The sequence below is a fragment of the Moschus berezovskii genome, chromosome 7 (assembly GCF_049115385.1).
Source record: "Moschus berezovskii isolate FMDL1 chromosome 7, NW_MosBer_1.0, whole genome shotgun sequence".
Lineage (NCBI taxonomy): Eukaryota > Metazoa > Chordata > Mammalia > Artiodactyla > Moschidae > Moschus > Moschus berezovskii.
The window spans coordinates 53,612,343-53,632,451 of record NC_142466.1 but is presented as its reverse complement, the minus strand read 5'-3'; the positions used below and the strand labels follow the sequence as shown (position 1 = coordinate 53,632,451).

The window sequence follows — 20,109 nt, the reverse complement described above, 5'->3', positions numbered from 1 at the left end:
TAATCAGTTTTTATGACATATTCCTTAAAAAAAAATAAGCATCAGAGTATAAAAGCAACATGTGAGCAGCATTGTGTTATTCTCATTAATTTAGTCTGCTAAAAGGTCAGAAAGAACTTAAATGTTCATCACACAGCTTCAATTAAATATATTATGGCAAATTTAGAAAATGGAGTAAAATTTACTGTTAAAAAGAATGAGGTAGAATGTATATGTGATATGGGACACTTCTCAGGCTAAATGTTGTGAAATAGCATTTTTCATTCATTCAAAAACTATTGAGCACTTTCTAAATGCCAGATAAGTGTCTGAGCACTAGGGACACAGAATTTAAGATAGACAAGGTCTGTGACATTCTTATGTCCACATTAGGATCACATATTTCTATTTGTGAAGTTTATGAAAGTGTTTCTCCAAGTATATATAAAAGTATAATTTTAAAATATGCTTGGGCTTCCCTGGTGGCTCAGCAGTAAAGAATTTGCCTGCCAATGCAGGAGACACAGGTTCGATATTTGAGGAACAGCTAAGCCTGAGTGCCACAATTATTGAACCTGTGCTCTAAAGAGGCTGGGGACCAAAACTGCTGAGCCCACGAGCTGTAACTACTGGAGCCCACGCCTCAAGCCTGTGCTTTACTATAAGAAAAGGAAGCCACCACAATGAAAAGCCCGCCCACTGCAACTAGAGAGTAGCCCCTGCTCTCTGAAACTAGAGAAAAGCCTGCGCAGCAAGAAGACCCAACACAGTCAAAAATAAACAAAATCTTAATTTAAAAAATTTAATGCATATGTATGTATATGTACATATATACATGTATATATACACATATATAAACACTCACTTATATGTGTATATATAAAATGTTTGCTTTACAATCTTCTTGAAGTATACCTAATAAAGTGTTACAGTGATTGCCTCTGGGGAAGGGGAGGGGGGTCTGAAGTAAGAGGGAGCCTTCCTTGTCTACCATTTGTGTATCATACACATATATTATTTTTTCATCCAAAATAAATTAGTTTTCACCAAAAAAAAAATTACTTTTAAAATACCTTTCCAATAATTATAGCCAGTATTTGTAACTGTCACTAAATATACAGTCATCGTTAAGGTAGAAGTGTGATTGCTGATTGAAAAACTGTGGAACCATGACTAGAAATACTCATTTCCCAATAAATCTGCTTGCTTCTGTATGATCATATCTGGCATTTGATAATCCTCAACGTGAATAAAGAGTGCACTGTGGAAACCGGAGCAAGAAGCAACCCAAATTAAAATCATAAACACAGAAGAAAGGGGACTGTTAATAATATTAAAGAAGTACAAATAAAGAATAGGCAGGTGAGAATTTTTGGTCTACACCAATAAAGTAAAAAAAAAAAAAAAGATACAGTGAGTTCAAGGGAGATTTAGGAGTCAGCATTAGAACAGTGGTCAAGTAGTCGAGCAATTCCTGGTACCAAATATTATAAGATCACAAACTCAGAAAGCAATTTATGAGAGGAAGAAGAATAAGGCTTCCTTCAGTACAAGGCGCTATGGAGCCTCTGCAGGAACAGAATGGACCCTCCACCCCAAATTTGGTTTTGATGTCAAGATTAATGCTGCCTCCATGACACCAAAATGTGTGAAAGGTTTATTATTCTTCTAACAAGACTTTCTGGAGAGAGCAGAGGCTCCCGAGTTGATTCAAAATGGTTTGGGAACAAGGAGAGGAGTGGTGTGGGTTTTATCATGGTTAGGGGTGAGGTCAGGGTGAAGCTTCTTGCAGTGAGATTTGAACTACCTGCTGGCACCAAGGAGGGAGCACATGAGCTGTCCATCAGCTTGCCCAAGTGTGGGACACAGGAGTAGGCTTATAAGCCTCAGAAGTCAAACATCATCAACCAAGTCAGACTCTACTGCACAAGGTCCAAAAAATTTAGCATCATTTTCCATTATTCCATTTTCATGTGGAGAAGATGGAATGGAACAGAAAATTATGAATTTCTACCACCTTATGTTTTAAGTTTGGTAAAAAGGAAGTATGGCTCTGGAGAGAAAAAAGATACCCAATGGACAGTGTGAAAAAGGCATGGGGAAAAAATGAGACAGTTTGAAATGCCAGGCACTCTCAAACATGATGTAAGGGGTCTATGAATTTGCAAGCAAGGTTGCTACTATGTCAGAAAGTGGCTATGGAATTTGAAGCTTGAGACAAAGATGGAAACTCGTGAGAAAGGTTTTATACCAAAAAATTAAAGCACTCTGTTCATTTCAGTATTAAATTTGTTAATTTATATCCATTTTGTTTGGTAAATATTTGAGATGATAAAACTATTATAAAATCAAAGCTAGAAAATGTGTCTTGAACAAGATGGAAAACATGGTCTCTCCAGAAGAAGAGTAGGGAGGTCAGAGGTCAGTCAGATACAGAAATTCAGCAAGAAGGCAGTCAGTACACCAGGGCTCAGGCTCTGAAACAAGACAAGGCCCATGAGGATCTTGGTCTTGCCACTTATCCTCTGAGTAACTTCAAGTCAACAAGTAACTTGATTTTTTTTTGTTGTTGTTCTTTTTAAAGCCTTAGCTACCTCCATTGTAAGCTGGACACGATACTAGGACTTATACAGTGGTTGTAAGGATTAAATAAGATAGTATATATAACTACTGAGCACAGGGTGTGGAGTTCACCCAGTGCTGGTATTAACGTTAATATAAAAAGATTTTGAGAGTACTTGGCATAAAGTGGAGAGTGCGAGTGGCTCTGTTTTGGAACATACATCATCTCATTTAATCCCCAGGACAACGCTGCAAGGCGGATACCATTACTATCTCCACTTCACAGATGCTGAAAGAGAAACAAAGGTGTTCTGTCACTGCTCCAAGATAGGTACTGGTGCCAGCATCCAAGTACAGGTCTTCATGGCTCCAAAACCTCCAGGCTGTCCCATACTAAGATGCTTTTCTTTGCTGTTCATTAATGGATATGTTTCAAGTGAGACAGAAGAGGAAGAACAGTGGCCCTTAGAAAGAATAAAAAAGTGAAAGTTTGCAAATGTGTATGAGTCAGAAGAATGGAACCAGAATGTAAAATACATTTGAGAATTTTTTTAAAAAAAAAGGATGGAAAAATAATGGCCATATGTATATTGTATTTTTTAAAAAAACTGCAATGCTTTTGGAAAATTTCTTGGCTAGGTGATGGAGGAAACTATGTAAAGGTGTAAAATGTTAAGGACAACTTTTATAATTAAAACCTGTGAGAAAGAGATATGAAATGGCTTTAATAAAATTAAAGGTACTTTACCAATAAGATAGTATTAGAAATGAAGTATCCTTTAAATGCTTCTTGATAAAGTTCTAACTAAAGCAGGTTTTAATGGCCATAATCTTTTCACTGTTTGGCTTTCTAAAGGAGAGGTTGGTACACAATAAATGGAAAGAAGGCATTTACCCAAACAACTCCCCTTACCTCACTTCCACATTCTTGTTGCTTTTGTTGATTTGGTTGGTGGCGGGGGAGGGGGGGTGGTCTCTTCAAATGACTTTCCAAGACAATCCCAAAGGACATCATTGTTATTTGGATACACATACAAAATTTATACCAATAGCAACTAATCTTGGTCCTAGTTTTTAATATTCCATGCATCTCACAGCTTGCTCCTCACTTTAAGTTCCTCAACATTTAGTTTCTAAAGAGCTGCCATGTTTGGAATTGAGCTGCAGAAAGAATGCAATGAGAATACAAGATGAAAGCAGTGATTGTGTGCTACATTTCCAGAATATGATAAAGGCCAGTCAAATAGCAAAGTCCAAGCAAGACAAGTCTCGGTGTCCTATCCTGTGGTTCACCTGCTTTTCATGATGATCCCTGAGACATAACCCAGCCCTTTCTCCATACTCCTCCCCTGTGTTCTTAGACTCAAATCCAACAGAGAACTGTACACCATGGTAACACAGACTCTCTGTAAAGACTTTTCATCCATTTGGAAGCTATGGCTGATGCAGGAGGATAGGGAAAGAAGAGAATTTTTCCACCTGACCTCTGTGGATGCTGGAGGCTTCCTGCTTATTTCTGTAAAATGAATCCAGATTTATACAGAGTAGTTTTATATTGGGTTGGCCAAAAGGTTTGTTTGGGTTTCTCCATAACATCTGATAGAAAAACACAAATGAACCTTTTGGCCAATCTAGTATTTCCACATTAGAATATAAAATTAGAAAAGATTTAGTCTCCTCAGAGACACAATGTAATCAGTTTATCAAGCTGGGTATCCTACTTGTTTATGTACTATTCAGTTCAGTTCAGTCGCTCAGTCGTGTCTGACTCTTTGCAACCCCAGGGACTGCAGCACACCAGGCTACCCTGTCCATCACCAACGCCCGGAGCCTACTCAAACTGCTGTCCATTGAGTCGGTGATGCCATCCAACCATCTCATTCTCTGTCATCCCCTTCTGTCTCCTGCCCTCAATCTTTCCCAGCATCAGGGTCTTTTCAAATGAGTCAGCTCTTCGCATCAGGTGGCCAGATTATTGGAGTTTCAGCTCCAGCATCAGTCCTTCCAATGAATACTCAGGACTGATTTCCTTCAGGATGGACTCCAATACTGAAACTCCAATACTCTGGCCACCTGATGTGAAGAGCTTACTCATTTGAAAAGACCCTGATGCTGGAAAAGATTGAAGGCAGGAGGAGAAGGGGACGAGAGAGGATGAGATGGTTGGATGGCATCTTAATGTGACGGACAGGAGTTTGAGTAGGCTCCGGGAATTGGTGATGGACAGGGTACCCTGGTGTGCTGCAGTCCATGAGGTTGCAAAGAGTCAGACACAACTGAACGACTGAGCTGAACACAGTCAAAGGCTTTTGTATAGTCAATGAATCCTAAGTAGATTATTTTTGGAATTCCCTTGCTTTTTGTGTGATCCAGCGGATGTTGGCAATTTGATTTCTGGTTCCTCTGCCTTTTCTAAATCCAGCTTGTACATCTGGAATTTCTGGGTTCACGTACTGCTGAAACCTAGCTTGAAGGATTTTGAGCATAATCTTGCTAGCATGTGAAATGAATGCAATTGTATGGTAATTTGAACATTCTTTGGCATTGTCTTTCTTTGGGATTGGAATGAAAATTGACCTTTTCCAGTCCTGTGGTCACATGCTGAGTTCTCCAAATTTGTTGGCATATCAAGTGAAGCACTTTAATAGCATCATTGGAAGGACTGATGCTGAAGCTCCAATACTTTGGCCTCCTGATGCGAAAAGCCAACTCACTGGAAAAGACCCGGATGCTAGGAAAAGTTGAGGGCAGGAGGAGAAAGGGGTGACAGAGGATGAGATGGTTGAATTGCATCACTGACTCAATGGACATGTGTTTGAGCAAACTCTGGGAGATATTGAAGGACAGGGAAGCCTGCCATGCTGAAGTTCATGGGGTTGCAAAGAGTCAGAAAGGACTTGGTGACTGAACAACAAAACAACCATGTTGATTTTAACCATTTCAGTAAGTGTGTAGTTGTATCCAATTATAGTTTAATTCATTTCTCTAATGATGTTGAACACTTCGTAATATGTTCTTTTGTTTGCATATCTTCTTTAATGAGTTTTCTGTTAAAACTTTTTGCTTATTTAAAAAATTATTTTCTAAGACACATGTACCCTAGTGTTCACTGTAGCACTGTTTACAATAGCTGGGACATGGAAGCAACCTAGATGTCCATCAACAGATGAATTGATAAAGAAGTGGTGGTACATATATACAATGGAATATTACTCAGTCATAAAAAGAAACACATTTGAGTCAGTTCTATAGAATGAGGTAGATGAACCTAGAGCCTATTATACAGAGTGAAGTAAGTCAGAAAGAGAAAGATAAATATCGTATTCTAACCATATGGAATCTAGAAAAATGGTACTAGTAACCTATTTGCAGGGCAGCAATGGGGATGCAGACATAGAGAACAGATTTGTGGACACTAGGGGGAAGAAGAGGCTAGGAAAAATGGGGAGTAGCATGAAAACATACATACTACCATATGTAAAATAGCCGATGGGAATTTGCTGTATGACTCAGGGAACTCAAGCCAGAGCTCTGTGATAAGCTAGAGGGGTGGGATGGGATGGGAGGTGGGAAGGAAGTTCAGGAGGGAAGGTACATACATATGCCTATGTCTGATTCATGTTGTTGTGTTGCAGAAACCAACACAATATTGAAAAGCGATTATCCTTCAATTAAAAATATATTTTAAAAAAATTAGGTTTTTTTTATAATTTGAAAGTACTTTATATACTCTTGATATAAGCCCTGTATCAGATGTAGGCCCTGAAATTGTTTTGTAGCAGTTTGTGACTTGTCTTTTTTCTTTTTTGCAAATATCAGATTTTTTTTTTAATTGAAATACAGTTGACTTACAGTGTTGTGTTACTTTCTGCTGTAAAGCAAAGTGATTCAGCCACATATATATACACATTCTTCTTTATATGATATTCCATTGTGATTTATCACAGATATTGAATACATCAGTTTCCTGTGCTATACAGTAGGACCTTGTCTATCCATTCTATACATTAATATGATAGTTTGCATTTGCTAACCCAAATTTGCATTCCATCCCTCTCCTACCCCACTCCCCTTGGCAACCATAAGTCTGCTTTCTCTGTCTGTGGGTCTGTTTCTGTTTTGTGGATGGGTTCATTTGGGCCATATTTTAGATTCCATATATAAGTGATATCATGTGGTATTTGTCTTTTTTTAATTTACCTCACTTAGTATGATAATATCTAGTTCCATCCATGTTGCTACAAATGGCATTATTTTGTTCTTTTTTACGGCTTAGGTAGTATTCCATTGTACATACGTACCACATCTTCATACATTCATCTCTTGATGTTTAGATTGTGTTCATGTGTTGGCTATTGTGAGTAGTGCTGCTATGAACAAGAGGGGTACGTGTATACTTTCATATTATAGTTTTGTCTGGATATATGTCCAGGAGTGGGATTACTAGATCATATGGTAATTCTATTTTTAGTTTCTGAGGAACCTCCATACTGTTTTCTGTAGTGGCTATACCAGTTTCCATTCCCACCAACAGTGTAGGAGGATACCCTTTTCTCCAGTATTCATTACTTGTAGACTTTTTTTGAATGTTGTCCATTCTGACTGATATGAGGTGGTAACTCACTATAGGTTTTGTTTGCATTTCTCTAATAATTAGTGAAGTCCAACATCTTTTCATGCTATTGGCCATCTGTATTTATTTTTTAGAGAAATGTCTACTTAGGTCTTAAGTCCATTTTTAAATTGGGTTCTTTTATTGTTGTTGAATTGTATGCACTGTTTGTATATTTTGGAAAGTTAAGTCCTTGTCAGTTATATCATTTGCAACTATTTTCCCCCCTGTTTTGTAGATTGTCTTTTTGTTTATGATTTCCTTTGATGTATAAAACTTGTAAGTTTGATTAGGTCCCATTTGTTTATTTTTGCTCTTATTTCTATTCCCTTGGGAGACTGACCTAAAGAAAAATTGCTACAATTTATGTCAGAGATATTTTGCCTATGTTCTCTTCTAGGAGTTTTATGGTGTCATGTGTTCTGTTTAAGTCTTTAAGCCATTTTGAGTTTATTTTTGTGTATGGGGTGAGGGTATTCTAATTTCACTGATGTACATGTAGCTGTCCAGCTTTCCCAACACCACTTGCTGCAGATACTTTATTCATTGTATATTCTTGCCTCCTTTGTCAAAGATTAAGCACCTTTAGGTGTGTGGGTTTATTTCCCTGCTCTCTGTTCTGTTCCATGGATCCATTTTTGTGGCAATGCTACATTGTTTTGATTACTGTAACTTTGTGGTATTGTCTGAAATCTGACACAGGGTTATGACTCCTGCTCTATTCTTTTTTTGTTTTTTTCAGATTTGCTTTGGCAATTCTGGGTCCTTTATAGTTCCATAGAAAGTTTAGGATTATTTTATTTGTGTGAAAAATGTCATGGGTAGTTTGACAGGAATGCTTTGGGTAGTATGACCATTTTCACAACATTGACTCTTCCAGCCCAAGAGCATGGACTCCCTCCATTGTTTTGAATCATCTTCAATTTCCTTAGGGTTTCCGTGGTGGCTCAGATGGTAAAGTGTCTGCCTGCAATGCAGGAGACCTGGATTCAGTCCCTGGGTCGGGAAGATCCCCTGGAGAAGGAAATGGCAACCCACTCCAGTACTCTTGCCTGGAAAATTCCACAGACAGAGGAGCCTGGCAGGCTACAGTCCATGGGGTTGCAAAGAGTCGGACACGACTGAGGGACTTCACTTTCAGTTTGCTTTATTAATGTTTTATAGTTGTCAGCATATCTCTTCTACCTCCTTGACTACATTCGTCAGCCCAGTGTACCTCAGGTCTGGCTCTTCAGGGCACGGCCATAGTGACCCCCAGTGGTTCCACGGCCAGACTTTGGATCTAACCATGGTTTTTTCAGACATGGCCAGACTTCGGGCCTAACCATGGTTTTGGTTGTTTCTTGTCTGAACAACATAAGAGAAGACTCTACACATGGACATCACCAGATAGTCAACACCAAAATCAGATTGATCATATTCTTTTCAATTAAACATGGAGAAGCTTTATACAGTCAGCAAAAACAAGACCAGGAGCTGACTGTGGCTCAGATCATTAACTTCTGATTGCCAAATTCATACTTAAATTGAAGAAAGTGGGGAAAACCACTAGACCATTCAGGTATGACCTAAATCAAATCCCTTATGATTATACAGTGGAAGTGAGAAATAGATTCAAGTGACTAGATCTGATAGACGGATTGCCTGATGAACTGTGGACAGAGGTTCAAGACATTGTACAGGAGACAGGAATCAATATCATTCCCAAGAAAAAGAAATGCAAAAAGGCAAAATGGCTGTCTGAGGAGGCCTTACAAATAGCTGTGAAAAGAAGGGAAGCGAAAAGCAAAGGAGAAAAGTAAAGATATAAGCATCTGAATGCAGAGTTCCAAAGAATATCAAGGAGAGATAAGAAAGCCTTCCTCAGTGATCAATGCAAAGAAATAGAGGAAAACAACAGAATGGGAAAGACTAGAGATCTCTTCAAGAAAATCAGAGATACCGAGGGAACATTTCATGCAAAGATGGGCTCAATAAAGGACAGAAATGGTATAGACCTAGCAGAAGCAGAAGATATTAAGAAGAGGTGACAAGAATACACAGAAGAACTGTACAAAAAAGATCTTCATGACCCAGATAATCACGATGGTGTGATCACTCACCTAGAGCCAGACATCCTGGAATGTGAAGTCAAGTGGGCCTTAGGAAGCATCACTATGAACAAAGCTAGTGGAGGTGATGGAATTCCAGTTGAGCTATTTCAAATCCTAAAAGATGATGCTGTGAAAGTGCTACACTCAATATGCCTGCAAATGTGGAACACTCAGCAGTGGCCATAGGACTGGAAAAGGTCAGTTTTCATTCCAATCCCAAAGAAAAGCAATGCCAAAGAATGTTCAAGCTACTGCACAATTGCACTCATCTCACACGCTAGTAAAGTAATACTCAAAATTCTCCAAGCCAGGCTTCAACAGTACATGAACTGTGAACTTCCAGATGTTCAAGCTGGTTTTAGAAAAGGCAGAGGAACCAGAGATCAAATTGTCAACATCTGCTGGATCACACAAAAATCAAGAGAGTTCCAGAAAAATATCTATTTCTGCTTCATTGACTATGCCAAAGCCTTTGACCGTGTGGATCACCATAAACTGTGGAAATTTCTTCAATAGATAGGAATACCAGACCACCTGACCTGCCTCTTGAGAAACCTGTATGCAGGTCAGGAAGCAACCGCTAGAACTGGACATGGAACAAGAGACTGGTTCCAAATAGGAAAAGGAGAACGTCAAGGATGTATACTGTCACCCTGCTTATTTAACTTACATGCAGAGTACATCATGAGAAACGCTGGGCTGGAAGAAGCACAAGCTGGAATCAAGATAGCTGGGAGAAATATCAATAACCTCAGATATGCAGATGACACCACCCTATGGCAGAAAGTGAAGAAGAACTAAAAAGCCTCTTGATGAAAGTGAAAGAGGAGAGTGAAAATGTTGGCTTGATGCTCAACATTCAGAAAACTAAAATCATGGCATCTGGTCCCACCACTTCAAGGCAAATAGATGGGGAAACAGTGGAAACAGTGGCTGCCTTTATTTTTTTGGGCTCCAGAATCACTACAGATGCTGACTGCAGCCATGAAATTAAAAGACGCTTGCTCCTTGGAAGGAAAGTTATGACCAACCTAGACAGCATATTAAAAAGCAGAGACATTACTTTGTCAACAAAGGTCCGTCTAGTCAAGGCTATGGTTTTTCCAGTGTCATGTATGGATGTGAGGGTTGGACTATAAAGAAAGCTGAGCACCGAAGAATTGATGCCTTTGAACTGTGGTTTTGGAGAAGACTCTTGAGAGTCCCTTGGACTGCAAGGAGATCCAAACAGTCCATCCTAAAGGAGATCAGTCCTGGGTGTTCATTGGAAGGACTGATGTTGAAGCTGAAAATCCAGTACTTTGGCACCTGATGTGAAGGGCTGACTCATTGGACAAGACCCTGATGCTGGGAAAGAGTGGGGGCAGGAGGACAAGGGGATGACTGAAGATGAGATGGTTGGATGGCACCACTGACTCAACGGATATGGGTTTGGGTGGACTCCGGGAGTTGGTGATGGACAGGGAGGCCTGGCGTGCTGCAGTTCATGGGGTTGCAAAGAGTCGGACACGACTAAGTGTCTGAACTGAACTGTCTGTTTAAGGGAATATTATCACATCTAGTAGTGAACCTGTCATACAGAGTGTGATCAAATCACTCAAACTGGTAATGGGCTAGGACTTAGGCTGACAAAACAAGTTGTATGGACAGTTTTGTGCTTGCTTGTAATAACACGTTCCTTTTTTTTTTCTGGAAAGATAGATTGTGCATAGAGGGGAAGGGCTCGGTCCTTCTTGGCTTCCCCTTTCCTCATGGTGACCAGGACGTTGCTCAGCTCCTCTCTCTTCCTCTTGGCACAGATGTGTGTCCCCACCCTTTACTTGATGAACTTGTGTGCCCACTTGTCCTTGGAGACCTTGAGCAGCTCCATGGTCTGTTGCTCATAAGCTGCACACCTCCCAGATCATGTCCCACATGAACTTGGTGTGTTTGGTGAGGTGCCCACAGTGGTGGCTGTGCCTCGGCTTGCTCACATTCTCGGTCACCTTGCGGCCCTTCTTAAGGCCCACAGCCATTTGGTAGCGCAGAGCCACGGCTCTTGTTCTTCATTGGCTGCCGCAGTGGAAGTTGTAATAACGCTTAACAAATGTATGTGCTAGGCAGAATTCGATCTAAGACTTACTTGCATTGTATCCTTTTCAACAATGTTTTGGGGAAATAGCTAACTCTCATCCATGCTAAACTTAGTTTTTTTGCTAGTAGAGTTGCTAAGAGCTGTACACAGAATCACTGTCTTGAATCAGCTGGAAATAATTGGATGTATATTTTTAACAGCATGAACATCTTTCCATTTCCTATAAAACACCCTAAAACACATGTTATTCTTCCACCTCTTGGAAGGTCCACAGTGATTATCCAGATTCTTATCTTCCTGAAGCCTTCCCAGTCCTTTAGCAGATCCTATCTCCTCTCAGTTCAAATAGTATTAAATCACTGAACTTCAAAATTTGTCTTTGTTGTTCACTTCATACCACTTGATAGACTAAGTTTCTAAAAAAAAATTTTTAATTTTTTACCTTTTTTACCCTTTCACCTATTTATGTCTCCTCCCCACTCTACTACTGCTGGAACCATAATTCAGTCTCTGTGAGGTCAGTTTTTTGGTTTTTAGTTGTTTTGTTCAGTTCAGGTCAGTTCAGTTCAGTCACTCAGTCGTGTCCGACTCTCCGCGACCCCATCAATCACAGCACGCCAGGCCTCCCTATCCATCACCAACTCCCGAAGTACACTCAAACTCATGTCCACAGAGTCGGTGATGCCATCCAGCCATCTCATTCTCGGTCGTCCCCTTCTCCTCCCGCCCCCAACCTTTCACAGCATCAGAGTCTTTTCCAGTGAGTCAACTCGTCGCATGAGGTGGCCAAAGTATTGCAGTTTCAGCTTTAGCATCAGTCCCTCCAATGAACATCCAGGATTGATCTCCTCTAGAATGGACTGGTTGGATCTCCTTGCAGTCCAAGGGACTCTCAAGAGTCTTCTCCAGCACCACAGTTCAAAAGCATCAATTCTTCGGCGATCAGCCTTCTTCACAGTCCAACTCTCACATCCATACATGACCACGGGAAAAACCATTGCCTTGACTAGACGGACCTTGGTTGGCAAAGTAATGTCTCTGCTTTTTAATATACTATCAAGGTTGGTCATAACTTTCCTTCCAAGGAGCGTCTTTTAATTTCATGGCTGCAATCAGCATCTGCAGTGATTTTGGAGCCCAAAAAAACAAAGTCTGACACTGTTTCCACTGTTTTTCCATCTATTTCCCATGAAGTGATGGGACCAGATGCCATGATCTTTGTTTTCTGAATGTTGAGCTTCAAGTTGTTTTGTTAGATTCATTATTTAAGAGAGATCATGCAGTATTTGTCTTTGTCTGGCATATCTCACCTGGCATAATGCCCTCAAGGTCCATCATGTTATCACAAATGGCAAGATTTCAATCTTTTTTTTATAACTGGATAATGTTCTATTATATATATATATTTTTCACCTTTTCTTTATCCATACAATTGTTGCTGGACACTTAGGTTGCTTCTGTATTTTAGGTATTGGAAGTAATGCTGCAGTGCATTTGGGGAAACATTTATCTGTTTGAGCTAGTGTTTTTATTTTCTTCAGATAAATACCCAGAAGGGGAATTGCTGTATCATATAGTAGTTCTATTTTTAATTTTTTGAGAAACCTCAATACTCTTTTTAATAGTGGCTGCACGAATTTACATTCCCACCAACAGTGTACAAGTGTTCCCTGTTCTCCACATCCTTGCTAATAACACCTGCTATTTTTTGCATTTTTGATAACAGCCATTCTGACATGTTTGAGATAATAACTTTGTAGTTTTGACTTGCATTTCCCAGATCATTGGTGATGTTGACATTCTTTTTTAAACAATTTTTGAACTGAAATGTTGACTTATGATGTTGTGCTAGTCTGAGGTGTATAGCAAAGTAATACATATATATATGTGTGTGTTTATTTTTTTTCATTCTCATCAATTGTAAGTTATTACAAATATTGAGTATAATTCTGTGTTATACAGTAGGTCCCTTTAGGTTATCTATTTTATATATAGTAGTGTGTATGCTGCTGCTGCTGTTGCTGCTAAGTCGCTTCAGTCGTGTCTGACTCTGTGTGACCCCATAGACGGCAGCCTACCAGGCTCCGCCATCCCTGGGATTCTCCAGGCAAGAACACTGGAGTGGGTTGCCATTTCCTTCTCCAATGTGTGAAAGTGGAAAGTGAAAGTGAAGTTGCTCAGTCCTGTCCGACTAGTAGCGACCCCATGGACTGCAGCCCACCAGGCTCCTCTGTCCATGGGATTTTCTAGGCAAGAGTACTGGAGTGGCTTGCTTTTAATCCAAACTTAATTTATCCCTCCCCTTGCTTTTGGTAACCATAGTTTGTTTTCTAGGTCTGTGAGTCTATGTCTGTTTTGTAAATAAGTTCATTTTGTGTGATAGTTTACAGCCCACATATAAGTGATATTATATGGTATTTGTTTTTGACTTACTCCACTTAGTATAATAATCTCTAGGTCCATGCACGTTTCTGCAAATGGCATTATTTCATTCTTTATTATGACTAATATTCTATCGTGTATGCTGCTGCTAAGTCACTTCAGTCGTGTCCGACTCTGTGCGACCCTACAGACGGCAGCCGACCAGGCTCCGCCGTCCCTGGGATTCTCCAGGCAAGAACACTGGAGTGGGTTGCCATTTCCTTATATACCATATATTCCTTATCCATTAATCTGTTCATGGATATTTGTTTTCATGTCTTCAGTTCAGTTCAGTTGCTCAGTCGTGTCCGACTCTTTGCGACCCTATGAATCACAGCACGCCAGGCCTCCCTGTCCATCACCAACTCCCGGAGTTCACTCAAACTCACGTCCATAGAGGCGGTGATGCCATCCAGCCATCTCATTCTCTTCCATGTCTTAGCTACTGTAAATAGTGCTGCAATGAATAATGGGGCACATGTATTTTTTGAATTATGGTTTTCTCCAGATATATGCCCAGGATTGGGGTAGCAGATTATATGGTAACTCTCTCTTCTAAATTAATTAATTAAAAAATATATATATACACACACTGCATGGCATGCAGGATCCGTTACCCAAAAAGGAATCAAACCTGTGCCTGCTGCAGTGGACTGCCAGGGAAGTCCCAGTAGCTGTATTTTTAGTTTTTAAAGGAACTTCCATTCTGTTTTTTGTAGTGGCTGTATCAATTTACATTCCTACCGACAGTGTAGGAGGGTTCCCTTTTCTCCACACCCTCTCCAGCATTAATTGTAGATGTTTTTATGATAGCCATATTGATCCATGTGAGGTGATAGTTCATTGCAGTTTTGATTTGTACTTCTCTAATAATTAGTGATATTGAGCATATTTTCATGTACTTTTTGGTCATCTGTACATCTTTGGAGAAATGTATATTACATCTTTTGCCCATTTAATGATTGGGTCGTTTGGTTTTTGTATATTAAATTGTATATTAATTGTATATAAATTGTATATGTAATTGTATATTAAATTGTGTGTATTATATATTTTGGAGATTAATCTCTTATTGGTCACATCATTTGCAAATATTTTCTCCCAAGCTCTAGGTTCTCTTTTCATTTTTTAAAAAATGATTTCTTTTCCTATGTTGTTATTCAGTCAGTAAATCATGTCTACCTATTTGTGACCCCATGGACTGCAGCACACCAGGCTTCCCTGTCCTTCACTACCTCCCAGAGTTTTCTCAAACTCATGTCCATTGAGTTGCTGATGCTATCCAAGCATCTCATCTTCTGCCATCCCCTTCTCCTCCTGCCTTCAATGTTTTCCAAGATCAAAGTCTTTCCCAAAGAGCTGGCTCTTTGCATCAGGTGGCCAAAGTACTGGAGCTTCAATTTCAGGATCAGTCCTTCCATTGAATATTCAGGGTTTAGGATTGACTGGTTTGGTCTCCCTGTACTCCAAGGGACTCTCAAGAGTCTTCTCCAGCACCACAATTTGAAAGCATCAGTTCTTTGGCACCCAGCCTTCTTGATGGTCGAACTCTAACATCTGTATAGGACTACTGGGAAAACCATAGCTTTGACTATTCAGAACTTTGTCAGCAAAAGCTTTTAAGCTGAATTAGGTCCCATTTGTTTTTACCTTCATTACTCTTGAGAGATGGATCCACAAAGATATTTCTGTGATTTATTTCAAGGAGTAATCTGCCTATGTTTTCCTCTAGGAGCTTTATAGTATCTGGTTTTACATTTAGGTCTTTAAACCATTTTGACTTTATTTTTGTGTGTGTGCTACAGTGTTCTAATTTCATTCTTTTTACATGTAACTGTACCAGCACCACTTATTGAAGAGACTGTCTTTTCTCCATTGTATATTGCTGCCTCTCTTGTCTTAGACTAAATGGCCATAGGTGTATGCGTTTATTTCTGGGCTTTCTCTCCCATTCTATTGATCTATATTTCTGTTTTTGAACCTGTACTATACTGTTTTGATGACTATAGCTTTGTAATATTGTCTGAAGCCAGGGAACCTGATTTCTCCAGCTCCATTTTTCTTTCTCAAAATTGCTTTGGCCATTCAGGGTCTTTTGAGTTTCCATACAGATTAAGGGAAAAAAATTTGTTCTAGTTCTGCCAAAAATGCCATTGATAATTTTCTAGGAATTTTACTAAATCTGTGGATTGCCTTTGGTAGTATACTAATTTCTAGAATACTGATTATTTCAATCCAAGAACATAGCATATCTTTCCATTGGTTTGTGTCATCTTCAGTTTCTTTCATCAACAACTACTAGCTTTTGGAGTACAGATCTTTTGCCTCGTTAGGTAGGTTTATTCCTAGGTATTTTATTCTTCTGATGTAGCAGTAAATGTGATAGTTTTCTTAATTAATAATTCTGATCCTTTGTTGTTAATATATAGGAATGCAAGAGGTTTTTGTGGTATTGATTCTGTATCCTGCAGCTTTACTGAGTTCATTGATGAGTTCTGGTGGTTTTCTGCAAGCATATTTAGGATTTTCTGTGCATTATATCATGTCATCTGCAAACAATAGCAGTTTTACTGCTTCTTTTCCAATTTGTATTCCTTTTATTTCTTTTACTTCTCTGATTGGTAGGAATTCCAAAACTATGTTCAATGTGGCATGAGTAGGGGCAACTTTGTCTTGTTCCTGATCTTAGAGGAAATACTTTTATCTTTTCACTGTTGAAAATGATGTTATCTATGGATTTGTCATGTATGTTCAGTTCAGTTCAGTAGCTCAGTTGCGTCCGACTCTTTGTGACCCCATGCACCAAAGCACGCCAGGCCTCCCTGTCCATCACCAACTCCTGGAGTTCACCCAAACCCGATGTCCATTGAGTCGGTCATGCCATCCAACCATCTCATCCTCTGTCGTCCCCTTCTCCTCCTCAATCTCTCCCAGAATCAGGGTCTTTTCCAATGAGTCAGCTCTTTGCATCAGGTGGCCAAAGTATTGGAATTTCAGCTTCAACATCAGTCCTTCCAGTGAACACCAGGACTGATTTCTTTTAGAATGGACTGGTTGGATCTCCTTGCAGTCCAAGGGACTCTCGAGAGTCTTCTCCAACACCACAGTTCAAAAGCATCAATTCTTCGGCTCTCAGCTTTCTTTATAGTCCAACTCTCACATCCATATGTGACCACTGAAAAAACAATAGCCTTGACTAGATGGACCTTTGTTGACAAAGTAATGTCTCTGCTTTTTAATATGCTGTCTAGGTTGGTCATAACTTTCCTTTCAAGGAGCAAGCGTCTTTTAATTTCATGGCTGCAGTCACCATTGCAGTGATTTTGAAGCCCAAGAAAATAAAGTCTGCCACTGTTTCCACTCTTTTCCCATCTATTTGCCATGAAATGGTGGGACCAGATGCCATGATTTTAGTTTTCTGAATGTTGAGCTTTAAGCCAACTTTTTCACTCTCCTCTTTCACTTTCATCAAGAGGCTCTTTAGTTCTTCACTTTCTGCCATAAGGGTGGTGTCATCTGCATATCTGAGGTTATTGATATTTCTCCCAGCTATCTTGATTCCAGCTTGTGCTTCTTCCAGCCCAGTGTTTCTCATGATGTACTCTGCATGTAAGTTAAATAAGCAGGGTGACAGTATACAGCCTTGACGTACTCTTTTTCCTATTTGGAACCAGTCTCTTGTTCCATGTCCAATTCTAGCGGTTGCTTCCTGACCTGCATACAGGTTTCTTAAGAGGCAGGTCAGGTGGTCTGGTATTCCCATCTCTTGAAGAATTTTCCACAGTTTATGGTGATCCACATGGTCAAAGCCTTGGCATAGTCAATAAAGCAGAAATAGATGTTTTTCTGGAACTCTCTTGCTTTTCCGATGATCCAGCAGATGTTGGCAATTTGATTTCTGGTTCCTCTGCCTTTTCTAAGAAAGACCAGCTTGAACATCTGGAAGTTCATGGTTCACGTATTGCTGAAGCCTGGCTTGGAGAATTTTGAGCATTACTAGTGTGTGAGATGAGTGCAATTGTGTGGTAGTTTGAGCATTCTTTGGCATTGCCTTTCTTTGGGATTGGAATTAAAACAGACCTTTTCCAGTCTTGTGGCCACTGCTGAGTGTTCCACATTTGCTGGCATATTGAGTGCAGCACTTTCACAGCATCATCTTTCAGGATTTGAAATAGTTCAACTGGAATTCCATCACTTCTACTAGCTTTGTTCGTAGTGATGCTTCCTAAGGCCCACTTGACTTCACATTACAGGATGTCTGGCTCTAGGTGAGTGTGAGTGATCACACCATCATGATTATCTGGGTTGTGAAGATCTTTTTTGTACAGTTCTTCTGTGTATTCTTGCCATCTCTTAATATCTTCTGCTTCTGTTAGGTCCATACCATTTCTGTCTTTTATTGAGCCCATATTTGCATGATTTTTTCCCTTGGCATCTCCAATTTTCTTGAAGAGATCTCTAGTCTTTCCCATTCTATTGTTTTCCTCCATTTCTTTGCACTGATGACCTTTATTGTATTGAGGTAGGTTCCCTGTATTCCCACTTTGTAGAGTTTTTTTTTTTTTAAATCATAAATTTATGCAAGGAGATCCAACCAGTCCATCCTAAAGATCAGTCCTGGTGTTCACTGGAAGGATTGATGTTGAAGCTGAAACTCCAATACTTTGGCCACCTGATGCGAAGAGCTGGCTCATTTGAAAAGACCCTGATGCTGGGAAAGATTGAGGGCAGGAGGAAAAGGGGATGACAGAGGATGAGATGGTTGGATGACATCACTGACTTCAATGGACACGTGTTTGGGTGGACTCCAGGAGTTCGTGATGGACAGGGAGGCCTGGCGTGCTACAGTCCATGGGGTGGCAGAGTCAGACACGACTGAGCAACTTAACTGAAATGTATGTTGAATTTTATCAGAAATTTTTTCTGCATTTCTTGAGATGATCATATAGTTTTTATTCTTCAGTTAATATGGTGACTGATTTTTTTACACTGAAGAATCCTTGCATCCCTGGGATAAATCCCACTTGTTCATGGTTTAGTCACTAAGTGGTGTCTGACTTTTTACAATCCCATGACTACAGCACGCCAGGCTCCTCTGTCATCCACTATCTCCCAGTTGGGTCAAACTGATGTCCATTGAGTCGGTGATGCTATCTAACCATCACATCCACTGCTGCCCCCTTCTCCTCTTGCCTTCAATCTTCCAGCATCAGGGTCTTTCCCAGAGAGTTGACCAAAGTATTTACATCAGGTGGCCAAAGTATTTACAGCTTCAGTACCACTGCTTCCAATGAATATTCAGTATTGAGCGCCTTTAAGATTGATTGGTTTGGTATCCAAACCAATTGGTTTGGACTCTCAAGAGGATTCTCTAGCACCACAATTGGAAAGCATCAATTCTTGGACACTCAGCCTTCTTGATGGTCCGACTCTCACATCCATATTAAGTACTGGAAAAATCATAGCCTTGACTATACAGACCTTTGTCAGCACAAGTGATATCTCTGCTTTTAAATACGCTGTCTAGGTTTGTCATAGCTTTCCGTCCAAGGAGCCAGCGTCTCTTAATTTAATGGCTGCAGTCACTGTCCACATTGATTCTGGAGCCCAAGAAATTCAGTCACTGCTTCCACGTTTTCCCTTTCTCTTTGCCATGAAGTGATGGAGCAGATACCATGATCTTAGTCTTTTGAATGTTGAGTTTTAAGCCAGCTTTTTCACTTTCCTCTTTCACTTTCATCAAGAGGTTCTTTAGTTCCTCTTCACTTTCTGCCATTAGTATGGTATCACCTGCATATCTGAGGTTGATATATCTGACTCTCAGCCATCTTGGTTCCAGCCTGTGATTCATCCAGTCCAGCATTTTGCATGTTGTACTCTACATATAAGTTACATAAGCAGGGTGACAATATACAGCCTTATGTTACTCCTTTCCCAATTTTAAATCAGTCCATTGTTTCATGTAAGGTTCTAGCTGTTGCTTCTTGACCTGCATACAGGTTTCTCAGGAGACAGGTAAGGTGGTCTGGTATTCCCATCTCTTTCAGAATTTCCCAGTTTGTTGTAACCACACAGTCAAAGGCTTTCACATAGTCAATGAAGCAGAACTAGATGTTTTTCTGGAATTCCCTTGCTTTTTCTATGATCCACCGGATGTTGGCAATTTGATCTCTGGTTCCTCTACCCTTTTTAAACCCAGATTATACATCTGGAAGTTCTCAGTTCACATACCACTGAAGCCTAGCTGGAAGGATTTTGAGCCTAACCTAGCATGTGAAATTACTGCAATTCTGTGGTAGTCTGAACATTCTTTGGCATTGCCCTTCTTTGGGATTAGAATGAAAACTGACCTTTTCCGGTTCTGTGGC

The 20,109-nt window shown here is 39.9% G+C and overlaps 1 long non-coding RNA gene and 1 pseudogene across 1 annotated transcript in view; one reads left to right on the top strand and one right to left on the bottom strand.

Annotated features, from left to right (window-relative positions):
• LOC148777331 (uncharacterized) overlaps positions 1-20,109 on the top strand; it is a 76,836-nt gene that overhangs the window by 22,100 nt on the left and 34,627 nt on the right. The window lies entirely within an intron of this gene.
• LOC129557129 (large ribosomal subunit protein eL36 pseudogene) lies at positions 10,504-11,290 on the bottom strand (annotated as a pseudogene).